Below are 9983 nucleotides of genomic sequence, written 5' to 3'. Positions count from 1 at the left end.
GCACGCAGGGCATTGCATACCGGGTGCTGCACACCGGGTGCTGCACACGTTGGTTCGTGCACATCAGGTGCTTGCTGCACGTGGGGTGCTGCATGTTGGGTGCTGCGCGCCGGGTGCTCTGTGCTGCCCGCCCATGGGAGGGCCATGCTTGGCCCGGCTCGCCCAGGCACGAGGATGTCTGCGTGTCCCGCTGAGTCACGGCACCGCGGCCCTTTGCACCATTCCCTGCCCGGCCCCGTATGGCACAGGGGCAGACGCACACCTCCAGGCGGGCTCCCAAAAGCAGGTTCTGGCATTAGGTGCTGCTGCTGCTGCTGCTGTGTCCCTTTGTGGGTGATGTAGACAGCTCAGTGTCCCTGTGCCACCGTGCTGCAGATGCCATGGTCTAAGGGAAAATCCTGGCTGGGAGAGCTGCAAAATCTTTGGGGGCAGTGAGCTATTCCCACCGTGCATCCTCCTCCTGCTTCAGTGCATGCCAAGGACTTTGGGGTCAGGGTTGTGCCCAGGTCCACGAGGTGCTCCAAGGTGCTGCTGTAATAAGTGCAAAGAGATGACAACTCTGGGCCAGGTGGTTGTGGTGCAGCGTCAGAGGGGTTGGCATGGGGCTTGCAGTGCCACTCTTGTGCCAGGTGACCGGAGTCCCAAGGTGCCACATCCCAGGGCTGGAGGCAATCGGTCCATGCCATGGCCAGAGCAGGGCTCAGGGTGTAAGGGACACTGCTCAGCAGTGCCCAGGGACACCCGGGTCCTTGGGATGGTGGCACTGGCCTGGGGAACCGCGGTGTGCAGAGATGGCACCCATCATGGCAAAAGCATGGAGGTGACATCTGCCATGGGCGTGGAGGTGACATCAGCCACGGGCACAGATGCAGCCACCACTGTGGCCACACACGTGGCATCGCTGCACCCTCCCAGGCCACCCCTGGAACTTGTCCCCTGCACTGGTGAGGGCAGGTGGCAGCGGTGGCACTTTGGAGAGGGGCTGAGACCAGGGAGGGGGATGCAAGCAGTGGGGCGGGGGCTGAGCTGCCGCTGCGCTCCAGTGCAGCTGCCTGATGTGATTGTGCTGATGGCGATTGGGAGCGGGTTCACTGCTCTCGCCGCTCCGATTCACTCCTTCCTCCCGGCTGCGTCCCTCCTCCCCGCCATGCTCCGCATGGCTGGGCACGCGGACGGGACGCGGGGTGACGGGCGGCCTCGGCGCTTGCAGCCTCCGCTTCCAGACCGGCTCTGCGAGCACCCCCCCGCACATCCCAGCCCGGCCAGCGTCTCCTCCGTGCCAGCACAAGGCTGCTGAAGTCCCTGGAGGTCAAAGGTTCTGCCCAAAGGAGGTCACTGTCATTAGCCCCATTTCACAGATGGGGAAACTGAGACTCGGAGCAATGCCCAGGGCACGTGGGTCTGGCCCTGGCACACTCGCCCCTCTGGGCAGGCACTCGCCACTCGCCGAGATTGCCACTGTTGTGACAGTCGCCACCAAACCTCGCCGGAGCGAGAGCAAAAATATCCCCCAGGTGCCCAGCGCAACCCAAAACTATGAGGTTGCATAAGGGCACACCACGCCTCGCAGTGAGCAACACCGGACCCACGCACGCCGCCTGCACCTCCTGCCCCATGGCTCCTTAACCCTTCGTGCATGTCGCTGACCTCTGGGCTGGGCGGGTGCTGGTGGGGGCAGACGTTGTGCCGTGCCCCTCCCGGCCGGGCAGAGGGAAGCTGCTCCCCTGGGGTGTGCGTGGAGCTGCACCGGGATGGGACCCATTTTATCCTGACCAGGGCCCTCGATGGTGCAGGACAGGGGTCCTACGGGTGCCCTGTGTGCTTGGCTGGATTTAATTCCCAAGATGACTGAGCCCTGGTCTTGGCAAAGCCTTGCCTGGGCTTGCTGGGTGATTTTGCTCCCGATGGAATACTACCCCCTCCCCTCGCCCCAGCACTGTTTTGCACCTGGTGTCACTGGAGGGCACTGAGCCTCCAAAAACCTTTCCCCTCCATGCAGTCGGGCCTGGTGCAATGCCAAGCCCTGTTCGTGGGTGGCTCGAGCAGCCCATGCATGCGGAGATGGTAACTGCAGCATCCCGAAGTGGCAGCTCCCCGCACAGCTCCGCCACCAGGATCTGCCCCTTCCACCCTGGCTGGCCTGAAGATGAGCAGGAATTTGGGATTACACCACCCCTCCTTAATCACTGTTTGCTCTCGCTTGCGCCGCACCCAGCGAGGGGCGAACCCCTCTGCCCGCCTGTGAGCATCGCCCCTCCTGCACCCGCAGCCCCTCACCCTCGGGGAGCAGCCCCATGTGCACAGCCCCACGGCGGGGCCACCCCGAGCTCGCCCAGCCCTGGCATGGTGCTGGCCACCATCAGCACCGCCGGGTCTCTTCGCCTCCCCGTGACTCAGTTTCAAGCCCCAGAGATGGCCAGATCCTGCACGGTGCTGGGCACGTGTCCCTGCTGGAGCGGCATGAGTCACTGCCCTGCAGCACTCGTTATGCAAAGGCTGGCAGGGTCCATGCGGTGGGGTGGGGGCCGCTTGGGGGCTGCGGGGTGGGCAGCACTTTGTCCCCCCCAGGGGCCCTTTGCACTGCGATCTGAGCCTGGGGTTGTCCCCTGGACCCGGCCACTGCAGCCAGGCAAAGTGTGGGCCAAGCATAGGGGAAAACTGAGGCAGCAGCGAGGTCCCTGCCACATCCCAAGAGGGGGTGTCCCTGTCCCCATCCCTGTGTCCATCCGGGGCCAGGGCTCTGCAGGGGGGGCAGGGGGGCCGGGTGTAACTGGAGCCCCCCGGCTGGCCTGACCCGCTCACGTAACGCCCGCCGCTTATGCAATACCCACACCGGCGTGGCTATAAGGGACATCCAACACCGGAGCAATTACCTGGCCCTTAATCAACAGCGACGCAGTATAACGAGGCTAATTAGATGGCAGAGCCACCAGTGAGCCTGGGAAGGGGCGCCCGGCCTCACCCTGCACCCTAAGGGGGGTCCTGAGCAATTAGTGCCCGCTGAGCCTTCGTTAGGGGCTCACCCCACTGCTCGCTCAGGCCACGTCCCCGCGCATCCCCATGCCGGGGACACGGCAGCGCGTGGCTGAGGCTTGGGATGCTGCAGCCCCTCCTGGTCCCGGTCCCTGTCCCCGTCCCCGTCCCCGCGGTGCGGCGATGCCCAAAGTAGGTTAGTGGGCCGAGGTGCTGGGAGACCGCTGCTGCGCCGCTTTGTTTTCACTCCGGAGGTGCTGGTGCTGGCTCCCGGCAGCCCTCGCCACCGCCGATGTTATCGCCTCCGGTCCTCCCGGCCCCGGTCTCCCTGGGTGATGTTTCCCGCGCCTGGGCATCGCTCGGAGCATCGCTGCTGGTGGGATGCTGCGCCCAGCCCGCAGAGCCCGATGCAGCTCGCGGCAGGAGTGACGCTGCTCCCCGCTCCTCCTGCCAGCCCCGGAGGGGGGCTGGGTCTGGGTGCCCCCCCTAGGGTCTCGCCCCCCGGCTTGGGCAGCGCAGCCCCCGCCCGGCACTGCCGAATCTCCAGCGTCGTAATTAGGAGATAAACAGGAAAGAGAAAAGGGGCAGATTGCATATTCCGCCCCGATCCTCCCGAGACAGATAAAAGAGGAAAGGGGGGGATGCGAGGGGGCTTTTTTCCCACTTGTTTCTGCTGAATCAAACATTTCTCCTCTTGCTTAGAAGATTTCCCTGCTCCCCCCAGCCCCCTCCTGCTCTCACAGTTAATGAGGTTTTGCTGTAAAAGTCTCCGTGCCTCCGTCTTGGCCTTGAGTTAATCTCCAGATACCTTCAAAGCAGTTTTGTTCCTGCTCCCCCCCCCCCCCCCCCAACCTCCATCTTTTTGAACTTCCGAGCACCAGCCACAAAATTTGCAGGTTTCACGTGATGCTGCAGTGAGCGAGCAGGGACCTGGGGACCTGCAGGAGGCACACACGGGGACATGGTCCCTGCACCGGGGACAGGCAGCGAGGGGACGCAGGATGTTCCCTGAGGTGGACAGCCTGCGTTTGGGGGAATTTCCATAGTGGCCCTAAATTGGCAAATTTTTGGCCAAGAGCTCCCTCCTGGCTGTCTGAGCTGTGTCTGGAAACCACCTGGTTCAGGGGGAAGAGGCTCCAGAGCTGTAGCAGCTCCGTTTGCAGGTGAAAGGAGGAGGAAAAAAAAAAAAAAAGGAAAATCCAGGGACAGGAGGAAAAGGGGCTGGAGGGACTGAGGGTGGCCATGCACAGACGCTGCCTGCAGCATCGGCCACCTTCGGGCTTTCTCCTCCCCACAGCAGAGCCGCCTGCTATGTTGGTACCCGCGTGTCCCACACCAGAGCCGATCGGGAGGCTTTAGCGTGAGTTAATCCCAGCAATCCCTTAATTCCAGGGACCAAAATAGGAAAGATCAGTAGGTCAGTGGGAAAAGCTCCTGGCCAAAGTTAACACATTAATGCGGAGAGAGGGAGAACGAAAGAGCTGGGCAAGGCAGGGATAAAGCATGAGCTCGTTCCTTTTTCAGCCCCCAACACCTTCTTTTCCCCAAGGAGGGCTGGGGGTGTATCTGGGGGCCCTGATACCCCGTTTTGGGGTGATTTTGGGGATGCTGAGCACCAACCAGCCAGGGAGTGCCAGCAGCTCCCGGTTTGCAATGTTCCCCCCCCAGCAGCAGTTTGGGGAAGGAAGGGACGTTTTTACCTTCTTGTACCGAACAGCTCCAGTGCTCACATCCCCTTTGCTGCGGTTTAAATCCTGGCCTCCAGAGGCGAAAGGTTGCGTATTAGCACACTGCACTGCTGAGCGCCTCTAATTAGGGCTTGGCAGCCTCCGTCCTCGGCCCCGTAAGCACCTTTTTGGCTGCCGCTCTGGAAAAAGCCGTGCCCGGGGACTTAGCTCTTAATATCGCTGGAGCCCAGGTGAGCCACCCGCTGCCTCCAAATGGGCTCAGCCCCAGCCCCAGGAGAGCCCCCGGCCCGGTCCCAGCCCAGGGGGGGCCTGGGGCTGATCCCGGTCCCCCTGCCTGGGATGAGCCTGGGGCCATCCCTGCTCCCTGCCCACATCCCCTGACTGCTTCCCGTTTTCTGGGCGCATTTCGGCAATAATATTGCTACAGGAGCAGTTTCCTTAAATCCATCTCTGTTACCGCAAGCAGCTTATAACGAGAAACTCTTTTCCTCTCTGTTCTTTTAATACGATCCCAGCTTAGCAAAGCCCAGGGCTTAGCCACTGCCCCTGAAGTGCAAGTGAGGAGAGGAGAATTAAATAATACGAAAGCACAAAACAAAAGGCTGAGCTTTGAGCAGCTCGTCTTGCAGGGCAGGGGGTGCCGGGGGGGGGGCAGCCTGGCCGGTGACCGCTGGGGCTGCCCATGGGGGGGATGCTCAGTGGGGGGATCGGGGCACGGCCCCTCACTCGGCCCCTCTGGGAGGGCTTGGTTTTGTGGGTCAGTGGGTCAGGGATGCTGGGGTGCTTTCAGACGTTGCTTCTTCTGCTAGGGAGTGGGGGAAGAGCCGTGTGGGCTCCTAGGTACCCTAAAGATTCCCCAAACAGGCAGGGCCCTTGGGCACAGCCCTGCCAAGGAGCCCAGCTGGGGGAACATTCCCCCCTGGGTCGGTTAAAACATCCCATCGCGAAGCAGTTCATTGAGGGCTTTTACCAGTTTTGAAATATTGCAATTTTCCAGTTTTCCCATCTCAGTCTTTACCTGAACCAGCGAGCGGCTCTGGGGAACGCAGCGCCCTTCGCAGAGGCAGCCTCACACCAAGAAATGAATCTCAAACCCCTCCAGCCCTGCTGGGACCCGGTGGTGGGTGCCGGACGGAGGTGTGTGGGCACTGGGGTGGCTGCGGGGACTCCTGGCTGTGGTGCAGAGCCCGATCCCCACGCCGTGCCAAAGGGCTCAGGGTTTTTGCCTCGCGATTGTCCCTGCTCATCCATTCGGTCCCGGCTGGCTGGGCTCGCCTTGGACTCCGCTCCCGGCACGGTGCGGGTTGCTGGGGAGACCGGCTGGTTTATTTACTGTCAGGGATGCGATAAGGAGTGTGAACGGGGAGGCGAAGCACATGGTGTCCAATGTGCCTGACCCACTTTCTGCCACCCGGGCACTGCGATTGGATTGCAGCGGCGAGCGGCACGCTGAACCACGGAGAGAGATGCGGAGACGGCCCCCGGGGCCGCCAGGGCTTGGGGTTTCCTTTCCTGTGAACCCCGTTTTTGTTCAGGCTGGAAGGAAGAGAGGAAAACCAGCCTTGGCCTCTGCAGGGACACTGCGAGTCATGTGCTGAGGATGGATGGGTGCTGGGGAAGGACGAGTGCTGGGGATGGATGTGTGCCAGGAAAGGATGGATGCTGCAGAAGGACGGGTGCTGCAGAAGGATGGGAGGCAGCAGCAACCAAACCCAGGAGCAAAATGGGGAACAAAAGCTCACCCAAGCCCCACACCCTTGCAGCTGGCTGTGGGGGACGGGAGGAGGACCCTGGCGCGGCACGTCCCCGCCGGCGCTGGCACAGTGGCCCAGATCTGCCATTCCGCATGGCTTCCCCGGCCTCTCCCCGTGCCGGCTGCGGCAAACAGGGCGCTTGTGCAGCGCCTCGCTCGCCGCCCGCTAATCCGACATGACTCTTCCATTAGAGACGAGATGCCGGCAAAGAGCTTTTCAGTGTAGGAATTAACTCCTTCTCCCACCCCGCACTGCAGGGCGAGCATCCTCTCTGTCCCCGTCACCTGGCTCTGTCCTCGCAGGTGCATCCCCATCCTCCTCCTCTGAGGACATGGGATGAAGGCAGGCACCAGGTGCTGGCCTGCACCTAAACGCAGGATGGGGACGTAGGGGACTGCAGTGCCAAAAGGGTGCCCCCAGCGAGCTGATGTCACCCAAAATAGGGAGCACAGCAGGGGCTCAGGGTGAGCGTCCCGGCCGGGGGTTCGGACTGGGTGCTGCTCCCTGAGCGGGGGGCTCCAGGATGTGGCGGGGATCGATCGGCCGCGGACATGCCCGCAATGTCATGGGTGTCACAGCCCGGAGGTGTCAGCCTCTCACATCCAATGTGACACCGTGCTGGGGGGATGGCAGTGGCAGTGCTGTGGCAGCAGCTGGGTCCACAGCCCGTGGGGTGGACGTGCGGTGCAGGATCTGCTCTCTGGGAGCAGGAATGCCCCCCTCAGCCCCTGCCCCCAAATTGTCCCTCTGGCCCCTGGAGGTGACAGCAGCCTTTGGGCCCCAGTAGCCTTCCAGAGAGGGGGTCAGAGCAGGAGGACATGGCTCCTGCCTTGCCCTGCAGCGTGCTCGGGGCTCAGGGGCTATCCCTGCATGGGGATCGGGATCCCACCCGTGCCCCATCCTCCCATGACAGCTATAGCCCTGTGTCCTCACTGCCCTCGTGGCTGCGGGGTTTGGGGACTTTGGGGGGGCTAAGCGATGCGGCTGGGAGCAGGTATCGGGTGACATGGGCTGGGAGCTCCCAGGCTCCCAGAGGCGATGGAGATCTGACCTGGATCCCAGCCACCCCCCCAGCTTCACCTGTGGTCACCTCCCGGGCCACCACGTGTCCCCATGTGGGCTCGGGGCCAGCTGCACCCACCAGTGTTGGGACGGGGAGGTTGTGAAAGATTCTTTGGGGAGGGCAAAGAGTGTCCGGGCTGCACCCCCCAGGTGTGGGTGCCAGGCACCCTCCTGCCACCCAAGGGAGGTGACAAGTGCCAGCGTGGGACACAGCCCTGCCACGGCTGTGCAGGGGTGCGGCAGGCCCCTGGTGTCCCCGGTGGAGGAACCCCCCCCATCATCCCAACGCAGAGCCACCCATGAAATATTCAGGCCATTTAGTGCGATTTCTGTGTCGGCGTTGAAAGCTCCATGAATATTTCAGGCTGCATTAAAGTTTCATGGCTGCCGCGCTTTGGCGCAGCCCCACGGACACCACTACCATGGGAAGCCCCTCTGCCAGGATGCTTCAGACTCCGGCGACCCATTTCCCCCAGTTTTATCCCCAAAATAGGCAGTGGTAATGCAGCGAGGGCTGTGGCTCCCTGTAACGCTCCAGGAGCAGCCTTGCTCCTCCACAACCCCTAGCAATGCCCACCCTGGGCACAAAAAGCTGCTCGCAGCTCCCTGAGCATCTTGTTGGGTCTCATTCTCCATGACACAGGTTTTCCAGGTCAGCCCCCACCAGAAGAGCCCGTTCCCTGCTCCTCCACCGGCCCTCGTAATGCCGCTCTCCCCGTGTTTATATAACGGCGACGTCTCCTGTGGACTGGGGAGAGAATTGGCTGGGGAGAAATAATGAGGATAATTCGAGTCATTTGGGAAGATGAGGTTTGCGAGGTGCCCAGCATCTTCCACCTTTTACATGTTGTCTCTAATCATCCGCAATCTCGGATGGCCATTGATGGAGCTCGTTGCTGTGGCGACGGATGAATAGCCCCGGGATTGTAACATGCCAAAAAAGTGCCGTCCTTCCATCAAAACAACAACAACAAAAATATCATTCTGTTCAGGAAATTAAGCAGTTTGCAACCAAATAGCAGAGTCTGAAAGGGCTCCCGCGTCTGCTCTTTCCTCCCAGCTCTTGCTGCTGCGCTGGGTTTGTCAGGAACATGCCCGGCACCCCGGCGAGTCCTTTGTACGCACCGGACAAGGAGAAGGTGGTAATTGCAAGGGGGTTTCTAACCCACTGAGCCTATTAAAAGGATCTTTATGCCCCCCACACCTTTCTTCTTCCCCAGATGTGTGTCATGCTGGCAGGGAGCACGGGACGTTGTGGTGAGGGGCTAGCACAGCTCTGGGTCAATGTGTTAGCCGTGCGAGATCAGAGACCGGGCAGCGGGGCTGTGGAGGAGGTGGTGGCGGTGTCTGGGGCGGGTGGCGAAGGTTTGGGTCCTGCTCCTTGCTTTGGGAAGCAGCAGTGCCAGAAAGGAACACGCAGCATCCCCAGCAGGTCTCCAAGCACGCGCCGTGTGGATTTTCCTGTGCAGTACGTGGTGCTGCACTGGTCCCTTGCATGCTTTTTGAGCCAGGGTCTGGTCCCCGTGGGCATCTCCGGTGCTCCCAAACACCGCCTGCCACCAACAAGATGAAAGCAACATAATTCAGGGCTGTGTTACCCCCACGACCATCCTGCGAGGGGATGAGAAGCCAAACCTCTGCAGGGCAAGCGTTCAGCTGACAGCCTGGGAGAGCCCCGGCTGCGGGCAGCAGGGAGGAGGAGGGAGAAAGCTTGATGGAGCAGCCTGGGGATGAGAAAGGGGCACGGTCCCATGGCCCTGGCTCCTCTCGGGGAAGAGCTTTGCCACCGTCCCCAGAGCCCCGCGCCCTCCCTGGGCTCAGCAGGAGCCAGATGGAGGCACATCCTGGCAGCACCGAAAGCCAAGGCAGTGGAGCAGGCTGGGGAGATTAACTCTGCTGGGAAAACAAGCTCAGCAGATGCTGCCGAGCAGAGGATGCGTGCGCAGTGTGTGTGTGTGCACACATGCGTGTGCTACAAGCACGTACATGTGCAGACGTAAGTGCTTGCGTGCGTGCTTGTGTGTGCTGTGCAGCCGAGCTTCTGGCCTCGGAGAGGCAGGCTGGGTATTGGAAATTTGTCCTCGTCCTTTAATTGTGCTGCTTTGACACCAGTGGTAATTGGCCAGAAATCGATGCTGTTTTGCTCCTTGATTCTGCCGCCCTGTCTCTCCCAGCCCTCCCCTCCCTGCACGCCTTGTTCCCTTAGGTGCAGTGACATTTATGTGCTCTGCGCAGCCATTAGGTAACCCCGAGACTGGCCTTGGAGGGGGCTGATGCCGCCCAACAGCGGGCAGAGACGGCAGCAGTGCCAGGCAGGGGGTGATGCTCCAACAGCGTGTCCCCGTGCTGTTGGTGCCACAGCGGTGACCACAGCGGGTCAGGGGACGAGGGGAGAGCGGGGCAGGGCGGGGACAGGTCCAGGCTGGGTCATCCAGGAGCCCCCTGCGGCCTTGAATATGAAAATAGCATCACGAGGAAATGCGTAACAGCCCCGTTCACTGTGCCC

The sequence above is a fragment of the Oxyura jamaicensis genome, chromosome 28 (assembly GCF_011077185.1).
Source record: "Oxyura jamaicensis isolate SHBP4307 breed ruddy duck chromosome 28, BPBGC_Ojam_1.0, whole genome shotgun sequence".
Classification (NCBI taxonomy): Eukaryota; Metazoa; Chordata; class Aves; order Anseriformes; family Anatidae; genus Oxyura; species Oxyura jamaicensis.
Note: the sequence above shows the minus strand (reverse complement) of the source record.